Source organism: Oryzias latipes, chromosome 17, assembly GCF_053564925.1.
Source record: "Oryzias latipes strain Hd-rR chromosome 17, Olatipes_Hd-rR_3.1".
Taxonomy (NCBI): Eukaryota; Metazoa; Chordata; class Actinopteri; order Beloniformes; family Adrianichthyidae; genus Oryzias; species Oryzias latipes.
The window spans coordinates 3,077,992-3,095,100 of record NC_136253.1 but is presented as its reverse complement, the minus strand read 5'-3'; the positions used below and the strand labels follow the sequence as shown (position 1 = coordinate 3,095,100).

Sequence of the window (17,109 nt, the reverse complement as noted above, 5' to 3'; positions counted from 1 at the left end):
AAAGCATTTTGCAGATCACCGCTGGCTCTGCTGAGAAAGTGGGTGTCTATGTTAACCTGGGGGCGGTGCCGGCAGTGCAGACTCTTCCTGGAAGGGGTTGTCCTCACTTATCCGTCACAATGAGAGGATCCACTCAGTTTTGTGGATTGGGAGGGGCTGGCGCTCAGTGCGCATGTTTTTAGAGGAATGCTCAGAGATGCGTGAATGGAGCAAAATACTACTTTGGGGTTGTTTTTCTTGAGGATTCAGTATTACAATACAGTTAAAAGCTCAAAAAACAAGATTTTTAAAGCATTATATAGGCCCTTTAAAAAAACCTCCAAGCCCAGCTCTTGGAAAGCAATCCTGTACCATAATCCTGCCTCTGCAAAACATCAAACACCAACCCAGAACCATTCATCAGATTTGTAGATTTAAGAATGGAATTCATCACTTATTTTAACTTATTTTAATAGCATTTAACTTGGTTTATATCAATTTTAACACTGAAGTTGTTGCCATTTAATCCCAATTCCACACTGGAATACACTGAGCTCCTTATGTTTGTAAAAGCAGTTTGCACGCATGGGTGCCGGATGTTTTACATCTGAGTCGATGGTGGTCGGAACACCAGATTTGGATTATTCAAATGGATTGCTAAATGCATCTGGCATTGCACTGCATAATTTGTTAAACTGTGGTGGAGTTCCAACACAAAGACTCCTTTCTAGGTAGTTTTGTGTCTCTGACTCTGCTTGGTTGTTGTCCATTTCTTGCCAAATCATTTGGCTTTTTGGCCACCTGCAGCACACGGTGTTCTTTCAGTAATCCGGGAATTAGTTCCATTTAAACAATTTTCTTGCAGAATAAGGTTGTACTGCTGTCATTGAATAAACTACACATGACAGCAGTGACTGGATGAATCAAAACTGTACAACTGGAAAAAATAAAAACATTTCATAAAATGTCCTAGAAATTCCAAGCAAAGCTCGGCTGCATCAATTATTCACAGGCTACATGATAAATGTTCTTGCATTAATTGAGCTGATGATGTTGGGCTGAGACAAATTCCCTCTAAAAACATTTTTAATGAAGGAGGAAAATTGAAAACTATTTTGGGTTTTAACAAAAAGAACCCCTTTTTTATTCCATTAAGCCAGTGCTTCTCAATTATTTTTTGCCACCCCCCCCCCCCCTAGGAAAAAGACCCCCCCACCCCCACACACACACACCTGAACGGTGACAATAAAGGTGAGTATGTATAAAAAGTAAAGTAAGTATGTGTCAGCATACCTAAAATTGTATCTTTTAACAATAAAAAAAGAAAGAAGCAATCTAAATACAAATATTAACTTTATTTTCCCAAAAAGAAATCCTGTTCTATTCTAAAACAGAAAAGAAGCTTAAAGTGCCTGAAATAAAAAAATTCTGTCAGTCCTTTTTTAAACTAAAACTTTTTTAAACTAAAAGGAACGAAAGGGGAACCAGACTGGTGCAATTTGCAAAATCAAAAGGTTTGAAGATCGGAAATACCTTCTATAGGAAGAGGAAGATCAGAAAATGGACTTGGATAAGTCCAAATGGCGAAACCAGGAACGAGATCGATTATATTTTGGCAAACAAAAACATGATTCAGAATGTCAATGTCATCAAAAGGGTAAACATCGGTAGTGATCACAGAATGGTCAGAAGTAAGATCAAAATGAATACAAGACTGGAAAGAATGAAAATGATGAGACCAAAAGGAGTGAAAGTAAACATCAACACCCTGAAACAAAAAGAAAATGAATTTCAACTGAAGTTGCAAAATCGCTTTGAAGCCTTGCAAGAAGAGGAAAGTTTGGAGGAAATGGCACTTAACATCACAAAGACCATTAAGGACTGTGCTATGGAAACAGCAGGAAAAGAGGAAAGACGGCGAGAGGAGAAGCTCAAGCAGGAAACTAAAGAACTGCTGAAAGAAAGGAGAGCAATGGCAAAGAAAGATCTGAATGACCAAGACAGAAGAGAGTACAACAAATTGTGTCAAACCATCAGGAAAAGACTGAGAGAAGATCTTAGAGAGCACAACACCAGGCGAGTGAAAGAGGCAATTGAGAGTGGGAAAGGATTGAAAAGAGCAAAAGAAAAAGAAGGCTACAAGGTTCTTATATCAGCTTTGAAAGAGCAAGATGGAACCGTCATCACCAACAGAGAGAGAATTCTTGAGAGGTGTGCAGAATTCTATGAAACGCTATACAAAGATGCAGCCCAGAACATCAGAAAAGATAAGGCCGAGGATGTACCATCAATCCTTGATAGTGAAATTGAGCATGCCATAAAAGGTATGAAGAATAACAAAGCACCTGGAGAAGATCAGATTGTGATTGAAATGCTCAAAGCCGGAGGTGAAGTTGTGAGATCGAAGCTGAGAACACTCTTCAATAAAGTGATAACTGAAGAAAAGGTACCCAACTAGTGGAAAAATGCCATTATAACACTCATATTTAAGAAGGGAGACAAGAAAGACCTTGCTAATTATAGACCAATCAGCTTACTCTCCCAAGTCTACAAACTCTTCATGAAGATCTTGAAGAATAGGATGAATAACAATCTGAGTGACCACCAGCCGCCAGAACAAGCTGCCTACAGAAGATGTCATTCAACTATCGACCATCTGCAGTCAGTCATGCAAATACTCGAGAAAACCAATGAGTATAAAATACCCATTTATATGGCGTTTGTAGACTATGAAAAAGCCTTTGATTCTATCCTGCACAAGGCTGTTTTTGAGGCGCTAAAACAACACAGCGTAGAGGAGAAGTACATCAACATCCTGAAAGAGACATATGATGGAGGCACTGCTCAGATTCAGAACGAATCACTTAGCCGAAAGATTAAGATCATGAAGGGAGTGCGACAAGGAGACACCTTGTCACCAGTGATGTTCACAGCAGCGTTGGAAGAAATATTCAGGAGAATGGAAGCTGAAGCGGGAATTAACATCAATGGAGAGAGGATGAACAACCTGAGATTTGCAGATGATATCATCTTATTTGCAGAAAAGGAAGAGGATCTCAGCAAGCTGCTCAACGATCTGAACAAGGAAGGGAGAAAAGATGGCATGAAAATGAACAAAAAGAAAACCAAAATCATGTGCAATGAAATAGCAAGGAAAAGGAGAAGGAAAGGAATAATTGTGGATGGAGAACAACTGGAGGAGGTGGATGAGTATAAGTATTTGGGAAGACTGCTAACACCAGGAAATGAGATGGCGAAAGAAATAGACGAGAGAGTAACATCCGCTTGGAAGAGATTCGGACAGTACAGCACGTTTCTGAGAGATCAAAAAATGCCCATGTGTCTCAAGAGGAAGATCATGAACACTGTCATACTGCCATCAATGACGTATGGAGCTGAGACATGGTCACTTACCAACCGCCAAAGAGAGAAACTAGCAATCACCCAGAGGAGCATGGAACAATCAATGCTGGGTGTTACGAGGAGAGATAAGGTCAGGAACGAAGACTTAAGATCAAGAACAGGGGTGAAGGATGTCATCGAGAAAGTGGTTGAAGCCAAAGGCAAGTGGGCAGGACATGAAGCCCGAATGAAGAACCACGAATGGGCTAAGAAAACAACAGAATGGACTCCGTGGGACAGGAAGAGAGGAAGGAGAAGACCCAAGAAAAGATGGAGAGATGACATCGACCAGAAGGCAGGCAGCACGTGGACCCAGAGGGCCCAAAACCGTGATGAGTGGAGTAAGATGTGGAGGCCACCCGCCAGCAGTGGCGTGACAGGCTGATGATGATGATGATGATGATGACAACATTACAACCAAACAAACTGGCTTTATGAAGGTTTGCTAATATAGAAGACTCCTAACATCAGGTCCAGAGTGTAGGAACCCTTTTCTGAGCAATCCAAAAAATATTGACCACAAACTTTTTATTAATACCATATTACCAATACATACAGTAGCTTATTCCACAGTTTACTGTCCAATGCAATCATCCCTCCTCGTACCCCATACATCTATGATAATGAACACCTTGCCAGGCTTTATAGGCTAATAGATAGCATAAGGGCTGTGGCATTATGGGCTTGTTTGCGTTAGTTCTGTGAAGAACTACAAAGCCACATTTTTTTAAATTAATCTTTATTTGAGTGAGACAACAGAAAAAAACAACAACAAACAAACGAGAATACACTTGAAAAACAGATCTGACAAACAAAGACAACTACCAATACTAACACAGAAAAAACGGTAAACAAAAGGAAATGTGTGTATGTTTGTGTGTGTGATGAGAGGACAGCGAGAGATAATTCCATTCACAAGCTTGTACTAACCATCATGCATTCTGCTAACTATACATATTTAGGGATACATTATTAGAGATTCATATAGATAGATGGGAAAGGTCATATAGACATATATATACATTTATTATATTCTTGATACTAGAAAAGTCTACAGCAGTAACCATCATGAAACCCACACTAGAAATAATCATCTTGTCATTATTCCATAAAAAATAAAAATAATAATAATGAATAAAAATACAAATATTGAGAGTAATTACCCATAACCATCAGACGCCTGCAGATGAGATGAATAAGGTATTGAGAGAAAAAGGCGGGGAGACAACGGAAGAGCAAGGTCAACCCCCCCAACCCTATGGAGGCCAAGACAACCACGTATTTGGTTCTCAGATAAAACTTAATGATCATTTAGGAACTCAATGAGAGCTGACCAAACAGATAGTGGTTCTGTCGTGTCAGTGGAAGAAGGCAATGAACTGGCTGAAGAAATGTATTCCACTAACAAGTTTTTCCATAGAGACAGGTTTATGGTGTTCTTTGAATTCCAGCTGATGAAGATGGTTTTTTAGCAATGGTTATTGCTACAAGGATAAATCTATTCTTAGACTGGTCAAGATTCAAATGTGATAGTTCTGAAAGGTCTCCTAATAGACACAGTGAAGGTGATAAAGGGATGAGGCAGGCCAAGAAGGTAGATAAAGTTTGGGTCGTTCTTCCCAAAATTGTTTAATGGGTGTGCAGTCGCATAGATATACAGTATGTGTCCGGGGTAAACCCGAATAAGTTCAGTGAACTCAAAATTTTTGAGGAAACAGATTACATAATAATTTTTAAGTTGACTTACTTAAAAAGTATAAGTTATTTGAACTTAAAATCTTTGAGTTGAATAAAATAAAACAATTTAACTAAAATTAAACTATAACTTTTTATTTAACTAACTTAAAGATTCTTACTTTACTGAACTAGAATATTTTGTTTTTATTGAACCTTAATACATTAGTTAATTAACTAAAAAACTTTAATATATCTCAACTCAAAATTAATCATTTGAAGTCTAAACTAGTCTTATTTGTCCTTCTTAGTCACGGCCATTTTTACAAAAGAAAAACTGAGGCAGAATTGTAATTGCAAGTTTATTTTTAAACCGCCTTACACAAGTACATTTGAACAACTTGTGGTACTACAAAAAGGTAAAACACTGCACAATTTGTGTTAAGAAAAAGTGCACAAGCCATAAAAAATAAATAAATCAGTCTTCAAGAAAAGCAAAAAATGAGCACTAATCTTTTTTACACCATTTCCTTATACAACTTCATAAAAAAAGAGCATTCTTACATTTCAAGAAAAGCAAAAATTGTTTATCAGCCTTTTTTTTTTTTATACTTTTCCCACATAAAACAGTATTTTCTTAGGCTGCCATTTCCCTATAAACATTAGCGCTCAAAAAAATACCCATTTAGGAAATTTGCCTACCACAAGCTCATCTTCCACCACAACTGCTGTACTGAGCGGACAGAAATGAACTGAACTTGTATTGTTGTTGCTGACGGTCAGAATGCCAACAGAGGAGCAGCTGATGTCTGCCTCTAGTGACTCTTTAATCTGCAAAGAAGAAAATAAACAGTGTAGTATTAAAGAGAGAATTGATCGCTTGAGGGAAGAAAACTTTATGCAAAAACTACAACCTGAAATTGACATTTTAAGAGAAGGTCAGAAATTACACATCAGGAAAATTATTAAAATTGATTTAAATTAATGATTTCAAGGATTGTAGTCAAAGCAATAAAAAATTTACACATATTTATCAAACTCATTACAGAAATGATGAAATGCATTGATTAAAAAGACAGAAAATAAAACAAAAACGTCAATTAAATCACATTTGCTTAATTCAATACAGTGATCTTTAACTAAAGTCATGTAGAGCTTGATTTATTGCTTGAAAAGGATCTGGAAGAACAGAGGTTATATAATACAAAATCAAATGGAATCAAAATAAGACTATTTGTAAGAGTCCTCATGATTCCATAAGGCACTGTACAATAAAAAATATGACATCTGAAAACAGGATCACATTTACACACATCACATTCCTGCCATTAGACCCTTTTACACAGTTAGTAAAAACTCCTTTATAAAAATAAAATAAAAAAAAACTCCTCCCCAGGACGGACAGGCGATGTACCAGAACTCTTTGAGAAGAATTACATTTTCTAGCTCAACAACTGCATTTTTAACGTCCAGCAGATTGGCGTCATCCAGATGAAATAGGGGACGGCTGTGGGCCCGAGACGAGCCAGAGGCGAGGTCCACGGTCAGGTACAGGAGCACAGATGAGCTGGAGTGCAATATTTTAGGAGACTATGTGCTCTGCCACATAATATTGCTTTGGCATGACTTTATGGTTAAGTTGTATTACCCACACAGCTGGAGTATTAACCAGCATATCCATCATAAAGTACTTACATTCCAAACTTTGAAGAACTGTGGGTCCTCCTCACGTTTGTATATGGGAAGCCAGTGCAGGACAGGAGTACCTTTGACATCAGCAGTCTGCTCTTGCTGCACAGAGACAAAGACAAATTAATATGGCAAACATATTTCAAATGACTGCACCCTTTGGTCTGGCTCAGTTCAGTTCATCTAGTCTTTTTAATAATCTTAAAATTGTACAGTTATTTCAAAAAATACACCAAACATAAGATGACATTACATTCATATTTACAAATGCATTGGGATCAACGTTGATGTTTTTTTCTCCAGTGAAGTAAACATTTACAGTCATTCACTGAATTAGAAACGCTCAGTGATTAATATAAACCGATCCAAGTCAGCCCCTTCTTTTAGCTATACTAATGCATAATGTTGATTATGCCATGCAGTTACACCTCACCTGTTTATCATAGAGGTGCAGAAAGTCGCATAGAGCCTTCCGGTTCGTGCTGCCTTCTGTCTCAAAAAGATCAGCATCCTCTGCGTCTGTCTGTCCAGGTCAAAATAAAACTGTTTTAACAGTTTGACATTTGTGATGCGATGAAACTCAGCTCACATCTACAAAAATTTTTTTTAAAATGTTAAACACATTTTAAAGCTTTTTCAAGCTACTGGTAGCTTGGAAAAACCGCTGCATTTCACAATAGCCTCAATACTCTGTCCACAATATGTAATCTATGATTTATATTAATATTTTTTAAATACTTGTGCATTAGCTAGAATGACATAGAGGATGTTTTAGGAAGAGACAAAAAAGTTATTTTAAAATATTTGACATTGTGAAACACAAATCACAACCAAACCAGTGGCCAAAATACAGTTTTTGAGTCTTAAGCAAACTTTATGATACATTTAGTATTTTAACTCGAGCCCAATTCAGGACAAAGTTATAACTGCTACATAACATTAAGGTATCTTAGACATTTTTACTTATTTATAATTAATTTCATTTTTCAATAAGGTCAAATGTTCTCCATAGCCGGAGGATTCGTGGGACTGGGAGCTGCTCGTGTCTTAAATATTGCAGCCATGTTATTTACAATCAAAACTTACCTTCGCTCTTATTTTTCAAACGCACCGCCGGTTCACTAAAGAAGATACGAGAACATGTTAGCGTAAGGCAGCTAGCTTAGCCCACATTTGCATTGATTAGGTTACTACTTGAAATACAAATTACACAAAAACATAACGACTACCAAATCACAGAGCCTGTGGTGAAAAGTAGTAGAAAAAAAAGCAATTCCCACTGATAAATGATGTGGCTGCCGCTCTGCCAGAGCTAGCTAGCGGTTAGCTAGTAGTAACGGTTAGCTAGTAACGGTTAGATAATTTAAAATGTGCGCCAACCAACTCGGTAAAAGTAAAACTTGAAACTTTGCCCCAACAACTTCTTTTAACCACAAGCAATAATTCTCTGATGACATGATACTGCAAAACATACATAATTGTTTAATTCAGAACAAATATTCGAAGATACATACAAACTCATGGAGCACGTCATGAATACAAAGGATATACTTGAAGGAACATCAAAAGAAGCAACAAATATATAATACAGAGGCGAAAGTCATAAAATATAATAAAAAATAAAATAATACGACTTACCTAGACGTATGTGCGTTATCAACTTGGGCCAGCTGACACTCGCATCAGACCTCCGCCATCTTGAAGACTTCTGTGGCTGAGTTCACGTTCATGGGTGTACGTTACGACGTCATCACGTCTCATTACTCATAAGTTTTGACTCCAAGGTTTCATTTACTCAAAATGTTTTAGTCCAATAAAGATATAACTGTGGCAAAAGTTCAATCGGCTTATAGGTTTTAAGCTGACTCAACTTGTTTGTTACTTTTGAGTTCAGTGATTATAAAACTTTTGAGCTCATTGGACTATTCGGGTTTACAGTGTGAGGGACATATGGGCAGATCTCTGATTCAAATCCCATTCTTGACATTTTGTCTCTTGTGTAGTGAATTCTGTGGAGGGTTTTGTATTCTATTAGTTGTAAATTAGTGTTTGTTGTCATGATATAGATGTTTTTACATATTTGAGCCCAAAACTCAATGTTACCAGCAATAGAAAGATCGTTTTTCCACTTTGTTTTGGGAAGTGAGAAAGACTCATCTGAGAGTAAAGCCACACATTGATGACGTCACAGCAGCAACATTGTGCTTGCCGCCTACACAGCGGTACACAGACACTAAGACGTGTACTGGGAGCAATGTAAGAGCCGTTTTCAGCTGAGTTTAAATGAAACATCCATGCAAGTAAACAGTTTTTTATATTTCAGAGCATGAAATGCCGTAACAAAACAACAACGTATTAATTTGTGTGTAATTAATTAACGCTATAATTTGACACACATAGTTTTGAGCTCCAGACAAGATTGGGTGTTATTCTGAATATGCTAACATGCCTAATGTGTAGCGGTGTCAGTCTGTGTTTTGTTTTTTATGTGTTACTAACAAGGTTAGGAGTTACAGGTATTGTTAATATGCTAACGCAGCTAATGCTGCTACAGTGGCTAACGTGTTGCGTGTTACAAACACGTTCTAGAACTACTGTGGACACAGTTAATAAAGTCTGACTTGCTGACTGACTTTTTTTGACTTTTTTGTCTTGCTTGATGCACTTTTTAGCTTGGTGCATCTTATACATGACAAAAGTTTGAAAACAGACCATTACCGGTGGAAACTGGCTGTCTCTGGGTGAAAAACGGGCAAATCTGTACGGAGCATGCAGGTGGCCTGCATTCAATATAAAGTCGTAGACTGCTCAGTAAAACCGTAAACCGAAATCGTTCATGCACATTTTTTCTACGGCATGCTTTGAATGTGACAGGTTGTTGTGAAAGTTAATCAACGCGCAAGGGTTAGCGAGGGAGAAGTGGGTGAGATGCAGGAGTGTCGTGTGAACTTTTCATTCTTTCTGTTAGTGCTTTTAAAGTGATAAGTGTGGGCTCCTTGCTTGCAGCCTGACTGTTAGAAATGAGGAAATTATACGATCAGTGTAGTTTGTGTGGACACCCTACAGGGAACTTGCGTATCACCTCCACATCCTGTGGCACGGTCAGTAAGTCAGTAAGTAGCCTGTATTTGCACCTTACTAACACATAAGAACATCATGCAACAGCATCACACATCTGTCACAAGTGAGTGCAACTTGCATTAGTCTTACAAATACTTCATGATACATTTACCGTATGCATGACAATGGTACACTGCATTTTCATGATGTCCCATAAGGTGGCCACATGAACTGCGAGAGAACTACTTGACACACCTGCACCTATCTATGACCCTCCAAGGGTCACAACCCAAAAAGCACCCATATATGTCCACCTGTGAATGGGTCCATGTGACTAAGGCCTGACTTGGAGTAAAACCAGTTTAATATTCCACACATAAACATGTTGCATGACACGCATATAATTCATGTCTGTTTTTGTCGTCAGTGAATGATAATACATGCATATAAACCTGCTGCTGAGGCTCAGCAACTAAGTTTAGTTTTACTTTTGCTTTCCAATCATAGAGCGGAAATTATGAGCAGTTCGCTTTGAGATATCTGCTAGTACTTTGAGAGAAAATATGAACTTTTTGTAACTTTTTCAGGCCTTTCAGGAAATGCTCACTTAAGAAAAAAGCTTTTTGACTCCTGGGAGAAAAATGTCTGACTGCAGCAAACGTACTACCTTAAACTGGGATCCTAAACACTTATCCTGTGTGCTTTTACACAACATGGAGCAAAAGCTTCTCTTTCACTGATCAACCATAACTTACACAGTTATGGGTACGAAAGGGAACAATTTATCCACAGAAGGATAAACTCAGCTCAAGGGTTATATTTTTTACAGAGTTCTAACAATACTGTTTGTAATTTTGTTCAAACTTTCACAGAACAGCAGATCACAACCCTTGCATTTGTTTAGAATATTAAATTTATGTTCAGACATTAAACGTCCTCAATCTATTCATCTGGTTTATTTAGAAGTCCAGCAAGTAAATAAGTTCAGAGATAAAGGTAAACTGATTGAATTTCTTTTTCAGTTTGAACGTATTGAATGTATTAAAAAATGCTTAAAAAATTAAACTAATTTCCAATTTCATTGTGCTCTGTAGGAACCAGGGAGGTTTTTCACTCTTTTCCACAGCGGTATCATGTAACTATTGCCTTGAAGTTCAAGTCTTCATTACAACTCAACATTTCAGACAGTAAAGAGCTGTCTTCTGAACAGAAGCAGATTCCTTCTATAAAAGATCAGATAAAACACTTTTCTCCTGCCATTCCTGAACCACAAACGTCTCTGCTAAATTCTGCTGCAGTCTTCCTCCGTCTGACAGCCTGAAGGCATTTCACACCATCTGTCAGGTATGGATTAAACAACATATGCTCTTCACCCCATGATCCCAGAGCATTCATAAAGAATCTACCTGCATAGTCAAATTTCCTGGAAATAAAGCAAACACTGAATAGTTGAGGCCTGACTGTCAGCAGAAGCTTTTTCTTCAGTCATTAGTTCTGCTTTAAAGTCCATCATATCCAGGGAGTCCTGGCAATGATGAGCTGGAAAAGTGTTTGTCCTACAGGAAGTGTCTGCCAGATAGATCTGATCATTTACATTTGATCAATTTTAAATATAACAAGCTTGTTTTGACTCACTCATATAATTACAGCAACAATGTAAAGAGAAACAGCATTATGTTAATGTTTCCTTGTCAAGTGTTGTGTGCTAAGGAATTGTTTACAAAACTACTATGATGCTGCATGGTGTCACCATGGGTAGCCCTCTCACCTCATAGCGAGAAGGTTCAAATCAAATCCTTTCTTTCTGTGGGAAGTTTGCCAGTCCTCACAATGAATGTGTGGGTTTTTTCTGGGAACTCCAGTTTCCTCCCACAGTCCAAAAACAGGCTTCAAATGTTAAATGGTGTCTCTAAATTACCTGAAGAACTTACATTTAGGTCACCACTGGCATTTTGGCATATGTAACCATAGTATAAATATACTTGTAGTACACTTAAATAGACCACATTTTTTTAATGCCTTCAATAAAGATATAGGTTTGCCCAAAAGGGGAAAACAAACAAGAAAACCATGGAGGCCTGGGACAAGATAAAATTCAGTAAAACGTCCTAACACAGACAAACTGCAATCAATACAAAAGCAATACCCTCATCCTTGCTAATATCTTTTTTTCCCAAGTATTTTTCTTAGATTTGTATGATAAGTGCAACACAATTAAATAGAATGGAACACAGCACTTCCCATAAAAACTAAAGTTCAGTCCTGCAGCTCCATCAATATCAGCCATAAAAAGACAGCTAGAGAAAAACACAATTCTTTAAAGTTTGCTTTGGGAGCAAAGAAGTGTAGCCTAATGCTGCAATAAATAAACTTTTAAATAACTTTTGGGAGTGTATTTTCATGAATTTCTAAATCGATGCAGTCCCCAGTTTTACCTGCAGCAGTTGTCCCTGGCTCTGCACTTGCTGCAGGACTGCAACACAAACTCAAGCAAAATGAAGGGTGTTCTTGCAATACTTTGTGTGATGATGACAAGCATCATGATTAGTAATATTGCACGATGTAAACTGACTTCTGTATGCAAATTCTGCAGCTTATGAATGACAGAATTACAAAAAGGTGCTTTTTAAAACCTGATGAAAGGATGGAGAAAAGCCTTAATTTGTCTGCCCTCTCTGCCACAGCAGTGGAAAAAAGGAACTTTTTAACCCTTGTTCTATCCTAGGCACTTTAACATTGGGAGTTGGGTCATCTAGACCCACTGACTAGACAGTGCTCTGAACCTTTGTTCTTCAATGATTTGTGATCTTCACTGGTGTCCATGGATTACATGAAATCTTTCCACCTTTATCCACCTTTTTCATGGTAGGGAGAACACGTCAATGTAAGGGGGGGGGGTCATCTAAGATAGCACAAGGGATAACGAAGCAACTGCTTTCTAAACATTCTGATGAATGTAAGGGAAAATGAAAGCATGACAGACTCAGAGACCTATGACTACGAAAGAGCAGACTGAGCACAGCCAGACATGATAATTATAGATCTGCATAAATATATAAATATATAAATATAAATATATATATATAAATATGCCATTAGTTATAACTAATGGCAATAAAAAGAGTAATAATGTTTCTTGTAAACATATAAATATAGAAGATGACAGATGCTGTCTGGCTGTCTGCTCAAAGACAGAGAGAGTGTTAACAGAACATGGCCAGTTGTTCACGTTTGCCTGACATCCATCTGACTGAAACAACAAGCCTCCTGAAGAACAATTGAAGCTGAAACTATGTTGACATGACTATCTTTATAGTTTTTATCTCTTCACATAGAACAGCAGGCTCATCTTGCCAAGAAAGTAATATCCTAAAGTTAAAAAAGTGAAGATTAAAACCTGAAATCCTAAATGAAAAAATGTGTTTAAAGACGTTTCAATTCAGAGGAGAAGCTGGTAAAAACAAAGTGTGTTTCTTGCAAAAAAAAAAAAAAATCTAGCCACAGGGGTTGAATCTAGCCACAGGGGTTGAATCTAGCCACAGGGGTTGCAAGCCAGTAACTTCTGTGCCGGTCCCAAGCCCGGATAAATAGAGAGGGTTGCGTCAGGAAGGGCATCCGGCGTAAAAATTGCCAAAGTAACCATGCGAATCATCCACAACACTTTAGACATACCGGATCGGTCGAGGCCCGGGTTAACAACGACCGCCACCGATGCTGTTAACCTACAGGGTGTCGGTGGAAATTTGACTACTGTTGGTGGAAGAAAGAGGGGAGGCAGAAGGGTCCGTGGCCAGAGAGAGAAGGGAAAAGGCAGGAACATAGGTTTGAAAATAGGGACTCTTAACGTTGGCACAATGACAGGGAAAGGCAGAGAGCTGGCAGACATGATGGAGAGAAGGAAGGTAGATGTACTGTGTGTGCAGGAGACAAGGTGGAAGGGCAGCAAGGCACGTAGTATTGGAGGAGGATACAAACTGTTCTATCATGGTGTTGATAGGAAGAGAAACGGGGTAGGAGTGATTCTGAAGGGGGAGTTTGTAAACAGTGTTCTAGAGGTGAAAAGAGTCTCAGACAGGATGATGAGCCTAAAGTTAGAAATTGAAGGGGTGATGGTGAATGTAGTCAGTGGGTATGCGCCACAGGTTGGCTGTGAGTTAGAAGTGAAGGAGAGATTCTGGAGTGAGTTGGATGAGGTCATAGAGAGTATCCCCAGAGGAGAGAGAGTTGTTATTGGAGCAGACTTTAATGGGCATGTTGGTGAGGGCAACAGAGGTGATGAGGAGGTGATGGGCAGGTTTGGTGTGAAGGAAAGGAATCTGGAGGGACAGATGGTGGTGGACTTTGCGAAGAGGATGGAAATGGCTGTAGTCAACACTTACTTCCAGAAGAGAGAGGAACATAGAGTGACATACAGAAGTGGAGGTAGGAGTACTCAGGTGGACTACATCCTATGTAGACGAGGTCATTTGAGAGAGGTTAATGACTGCAAAGTGGTGGTAGGAGAGAGTGTAGCCAGACAGCACCGCATGGTGGTGTGTAAAATGACTCTGGAGGTCAGGAAGAAGAAGAGAGGGAAAACAGAAAAGAAGACCAAGTGGTGGAAGCTACAGAATGAAGAAACTTGTGAGGAATTTAGGCAGAAGTTGAGGCAGGTCCTGGGTGGTCAGGATGAGCTTCCAGATGACTGGGAAACTACAGCAGAGATTATCAGGGAAACAGGTAGGAAGGTGCTAGGTGTGTCATCTGGAAAGAGGAAAGACGGTAAAGAGACTTGGTGGTGGAATGAGGAAGTACAGGAATGCGTCCAGAGGAAGAGGTTGGCTAAAAGGAAGTGGGATGTAGAAAGGACTGAGGAAGGTAGACAGGAGTACAAGGAAGCGCAGCGTAGAGTGAAGAGAGAGGTGGCAAAGGCCAAACAGAAAGCGTACGATGAGCTTTATGACAGGTTAGACACAAAGGAAGGAGAGAAGGACTTGTACAGGCTAGCCAGACAGAGAGACAGAGATGGGAAGGACGTGCAACAGATAAGGGTGATTAAGGACAGAGATGGAAAGGTGCTAACAACCCAAGAGAGTGTACAGAAAAGATGGAAGGAGTATTTTGAGGAGCTGATGAACGAGGAAAATGACAGGGAAAGAAGGGAGGAAGATGTGGTTGTTGTGGAGCAGGAAGTAGCAGAGATTGGAAAGGATGAGGTTAGGAAGGCTCTGAAAAGGATGAAGAGCGGAAAGGCCGTTGGTCCTGATGACGTACCTGTGGAGGTATGGAAGTGCCTAGGAGAGACAGCAGTGGAATTTCTAACAAGGTTGTTCAATAGGATTTTAGAGAGTGAGAAGATGCCTGAGGAATGGAGGAGAAGCGTTCTGGTCCCGATCTTTAAGAACAAGGGTGACATGCAGAACTGCAGCAACTATAGAGGAATAAAGTTGATGAGCCACACAATGAAGCTGTGGGAAAGAGTAATGGAAGCCAGGCTTAGGAAGAAGGTGGAGATTTGTGAGCAGCAGTATGGTTTCATGCCCCGTAAGAGCACCACTGATGCCATTTTTGCTTTGAGAATGTTGATGGAAAAGTACAGAGATGGTCAGAAGGAGCTGCATTGTGTGTTCGTAGATTTAGAGAAGGCGTATGACAGGGTGCCGAGGGAGGAGCTGTGGTACTGTATGAGGTCGTCTGGAGTGGCAGAGAAGTATGTCAGAGTAGTTCAGGACATGTATGAGAGAAGTATGACGGTGGTGAGATGTGCTGTAGGTCAGACAGAGGAGTTCAAGGTGGAGGTGGGACTACACCAAGGATCAGCTTTGAGTCCTTTTTTGTTTGCTATGCTGATGGACAGGCTGACAGACGAGGTAAGACAGGAATCTCCCTGGACAATGATGTTTGCGGATGACATTGTAATTTGCAGTGAGAGTAGAGAGCAGGTGGAGGAACAGCTAGAGAGGTGGAGGTTTGCTCTGGAAAGAAGAGGTATGAAGGTCAGTCGTAGTAAGACAGAATACATGTGTCTGAACGAGAGGGATCAAGGTAGAAGCGTTAGGTTACAGGGGGCTGAGGTGGAGAAGGTGCAGGAGTTTAAGTACTTGGGGTCAACAGTTCAGTGTGATGGGGAGTGTGGAAAAGAGGTGAAGAGGCGAGTGCAGGCAGGTTGGAGCGGTTGGAGGAAAGTGTCAGGAGTGTTGTGTGACAGAAGAGTGCCAGCAAGACTCAAAGGAAAGGTGTACAAGACAGTGGTGAGACCAGCTCTGCTCTATGGGTTAGAGACGGTAGCAGTGAGACAGAGACAAGAGGCTGAGATGGAGGTAGCGGAGATGAAGATGTTGAGGTTCTCCTTAGGAGTGACCAGGTTAGACAGGATAAGGAACGAGTACATCAGAGGGACGGCTCATGTTGCCTGTGTTAGCAACAAAGTCAGAGAAGCCAGACTGAGATGGTTTGGACATGTTCAGAGGAGGGATAGTGGATATATTGGTAGAAGGATGTTGGAGATGGAGCTGCCTGGCCGGAGGGCAAGAGGACGGCCAAAGAGGAGATACATGGATGTCTTAACAGAGGACATGAAGTTGGCTAACGTTAGGGTAGAAGATGTCCATGATAGAGTGAGGTGGAAAAGGATGATTCGCTGTGGCGACCCCGAATGGGAAAAGCCGAAAGAGAAAGAAGTTTCTTGCAAAAAATAAATCCTTTGTTGCATTAGTTCTCAGAATGTTTCTGAAATTGTTCTGAATTATAGACATGAAACGTCTTTTATTGTATTGATGGTTTGAAATCAAAGCTGGAAGTGTTGACATACCTGCAGCTACATAGCAGTACTGAAATTCATCCACTTCTCTTTAGTTTCACTCAGGTTAAGTTTGCAGTATCGCTGCTGAGAGAAATTGTTTAAAAATTCTTTTGGTAAAAAATTAAAAACACATGATAACACTCCCAACATGCACCTCTGCCTTGATGCTTTATTCATGAGTCTGAAGGGCAAAGCAAAGATTTTTGTCTGCTTTTTGAGGGATCATTAAGAAGATGGAAGACAAAACAAACTCTAACTTGTGAAATCATGTTTGACAACATTGGTTGCAAAAACAACAGCCTGACGTGATACTCCAACCCCCCCCCCCCGACCCCCAACCCAGAGTTCCAAGGGTCACAGCCCCTACCCCATCCGGGGGCAGTGATCCTGACCCGGGTGGTGGAGCCCCCAGACCTCTGCCCGGAGATCCCCCAGAGCCCCCAGAACATCGCAACCCCCACCTACAGGCCCTGGAGAGAAGCACATAGGCCACCCACCCCCACTAGGTGACGGAGTGAATTTCT

At 39.9% G+C, this 17,109-nt stretch overlaps 1 long non-coding RNA gene across 2 annotated transcripts; it reads right to left on the bottom strand.

Annotated features, from left to right (window-relative positions):
- Positions 1 to 4,813: 4,813 nt before the first annotated feature.
- Positions 4,814 to 9,327, bottom strand: LOC105356096 (uncharacterized). Of its 2 annotated transcripts, XR_013650449.1 has the most exons (5): positions 8,383 to 9,326; positions 7,831 to 7,865; positions 7,178 to 7,267; positions 6,751 to 6,846; positions 4,814 to 5,886 (listed from the first exon to the last, which is right to left on the bottom strand). It is a non-coding gene; the product is annotated as an uncharacterized LOC105356096 (long non-coding RNA). The 2 variants fall into 2 exon arrangements; XR_013650448.1 differs by lacking the exon at positions 4,814 to 5,886 and having other exon boundaries at positions 5,899 to 6,846; positions 8,383 to 9,327.
- Between the last annotated feature and the right edge of the window lie 7,782 nt (positions 9,328 to 17,109).